This window comes from Cupressus sempervirens, chromosome 1 (assembly GCF_028749045.1).
Source record: "Cupressus sempervirens isolate cs-2001-9-10 chromosome 1, ASM2874904v1, whole genome shotgun sequence".
NCBI classification, from domain to species: domain Eukaryota; kingdom Viridiplantae; phylum Streptophyta; class Pinopsida; order Cupressales; family Cupressaceae; genus Cupressus; species Cupressus sempervirens.
Genome location: NC_143118.1, coordinates 707,031,308 through 707,034,491, shown reverse-complemented (window position 1 = coordinate 707,034,491; position 3,184 = coordinate 707,031,308).

Genomic DNA, 3,184 nt, shown 5'->3' with positions numbered 1-3,184 from the left:
TCCATGAAGAGCACTATCTATCTTCTTTTATAAATTTTTGTGACCAAAGTAGAAAGTTTCTAAAATTCTACAATGTACATGTCGACCAATCCAGTTTGCCTCAATTGTGCCAGATCTTTGAAATTAGTTTCAAATCTTTACCATCAAATTGATCTATCAATCTTTTAGTGGATTCTATATAAGTATTTATTTGATCATGCCCCAGTGTCATGGTGTTGTGATGCCACCATTCATGCGCTACTCCCTCCAACTATAATGCCACAAATTTAAATATTTGTTCTTTTGGCATGGGATTAAGATGGAAGTAAGTATCAGCCTTCATTACGCATACTTGCACAAATATGGATCTAGATCCATCAAATAGAGACAAATTTACTTTACATAACTTCCTCCTAAGATCATCATTAAAATATCCTTTGTTTTCACCTCTTAGGTATCTTATTCTCATATCTACATAATCTTTGTAGGATATATATTCCTCCAAATTCATGTTCTTCCAATATTCCCTCAGTTGTTCTTGCATTTCTTCAAAGATCAGATGTTTCCCTCTGTGTCATGTCTCTATTCATGGTAGAAAAGATAGCATAGAAGGTCAAGAGCATGTTGGATTGCTTTACTTGACAATGAGTCCATGTTGTGACCATTTTATTCACCAGATATTATATTATCTACCAACTTCTTGAGAGTTCCTTCCATGAGTCATTGAGTATTATTGATCTATTCATAATTCCTCACAAGTTCTTTTAGTAGTGCCATGAGTTTGGTAGTTGTGGGTTCTGGTTTGATAGCCATTCTATCAATAGAATGGGTTCTTCTTCTCTTTTGGCTATAAACTCTCATTCATTATCCACAAGCTGGTAGGATTCAAGCTCTGATACCACTGTAATGTTCTATTTTGGGTGTATGCCAAAATAACAATAGCTGCTAGTAGTCATATGGTTGTTTCTTGGAGGTCATATTGTTGCTTCTGGAGGTCGTATTGTTTCTACTTGGAGGTCATACAATTTCTTCTGGAGGTCATACAATTCCTACTTGGAGGTCATATGGTTGCTTCTAGAGGTCATATAGTTTCTACTTGGAGGTCATATAATTTCTACTTGAGGTCATATGGTTGCTTCTAGAGTTTATACAGCTACTTTTGGAGGTTGTCTGTTTGCTCTGTTATGCCATGGGGTATGCAAGAACTACATGGTGAATGCAGAATGATTTACGACAAGATTCTAGAACATATATTTGCTAAAACATTAATGCTAGAGAAATGGAACCCAAAGATATATCTGTGTGTGTGTGTGTGTGTGTGTGTGTGTGTGTGTGTGTGTGTGTGTGTGTGTGTGTGTGTGTGTGTGTGTGTGTGTGTGTGTGTGTGTGAATCTATAACAAAGATGGTGCATGGATTTTCCATATCCAAGCAAGTAATGCAAAACAAAATAGGGTGAGGGTTGAAGCCCACCAAAATTGGAAAGCCAAACAGAGAAGGTATTTCACTTCCAAAATGATGAACAATAAATAATTCTAATGAGAATTCATAGTACAAAGAAAATGATCCAAAATTGCATACCTAAAACTACCTAAATGTTGTGCTTAAATACCCATTAGGAAAACTTTTTGAGGGTGTACAAAGATAGCCGATGGCTACACTTACCTACAAAAACAAAACTAAAATGGGTCTGAGATATTTTACATTAATTGGCCCATTAACAAAGATTCGTTTAATAATCTATTTTATGACAGGGATATTACAATCAAGTTGTAAGTTTTCTTGCAGCAATAAAATTATAGAATTCCTAATTGCATCAAGAACCTTGTAAGGAGAAAAATTCAAATGAAAATCCTTCTAAAAGACATATATTGTCTCATCAAACTTATGCACCTTTGTATTTTATTTTCCTTTCATTTTATATCACCCTCGAGTAGTTAAGCTTCACCAAAAGGGTCTTTTCTCTGATATTGAGTGTTGAACACATTTATGTTGAAATATTTGAAACTTTAGCAATTTTCCCTGGAGCCTTGTGTCCACCTACAACTCTGATAGATTGGAGGTACAATAAATAGAAACTTAAATGTTTTTAGGTGAGTTTAAAATATAGAATGATATGGAAAAAAATTGAAAGCAAGACAAAAGGAAGGAAGCTTATTCATTCAATACATTAGAAAGTAGTGTAGTAGCAAGAGTGGAGAGAAGAGAAGGAAGAAGATTAGCAGATTAGAATAGAGAAGAAAGGAATATTTAGAGCAGAGTTCTAAGGATAGAAGGAAGGTTATATTTTAGTGTATGTAGTAGCATGTGTTGAATCTTTCTATATTTGTTCTAAGAAGTAGTGATTTCTCTAGGCATTATTGTATGTAGCTTTTAGTGTTGTAAGTTTGATCAATTTTATTAGTTAAACTATATTTTGTTTTTTTTGGTTAAATCTGAATGTTCCCATATCTGTAATGTTTGAATTAGTTTTTTTTCAATAGAATGCAAGCAAACAAGAAGGCATATCATTTTGGGTTGTTGTTGTCTTCATCTTTATTGATTTCATATTTGATTTAGTTTATTGTACAAGTCTCTATTTTTATCTTTATATTTTAATAGTGGAGCAAACCAAATATAAAGTTTGTTATGCTCGACTCATGTAATAACTAAGTTCATCTTGTGCTCACTCGGCCTCCTCAAAGTTCCCTTCAGCAACCAAGCTCTCCTCTTTATTTTTGAGCTCACTTGGCATCAATTGTGTTGAGATCACTTACCATCCCATGTGTCAAGCCCCTTTTCTGTTGAGCTCACTCGACTCCTTAGTATGCTGAGTTCACTTAGCACCCACTACCTATCACTTAGCACCTTCTATTGCCAAGAAAAGTTGTCATTCAGCGTTAGTTACTGACAAGAAAAAATTTTAAGTTGTGAAGTTGATTTCTCACATGGTATCAAAACTATGAAGGCCCATGTCCACTGTGAGTTAGGGAATTTTTTTTTGGGTGTTTGACATGGCAAGAGATAAAGGAAAGGTATGGTAGTAGCCACCATCCTTTAATGCACAAAATTATGACATGGGAAAAGAATATGAGAACCATAATGGCTACTAATGATTTGTGGCAGTTTGTGATAAATGAGTTCAATGATGTTACCGACCTAGCATAGTATACTTTCCTCACAAACCCATAGAAGACTTAGTTGAAAGAGTTATGAAGGAAGGGTGCA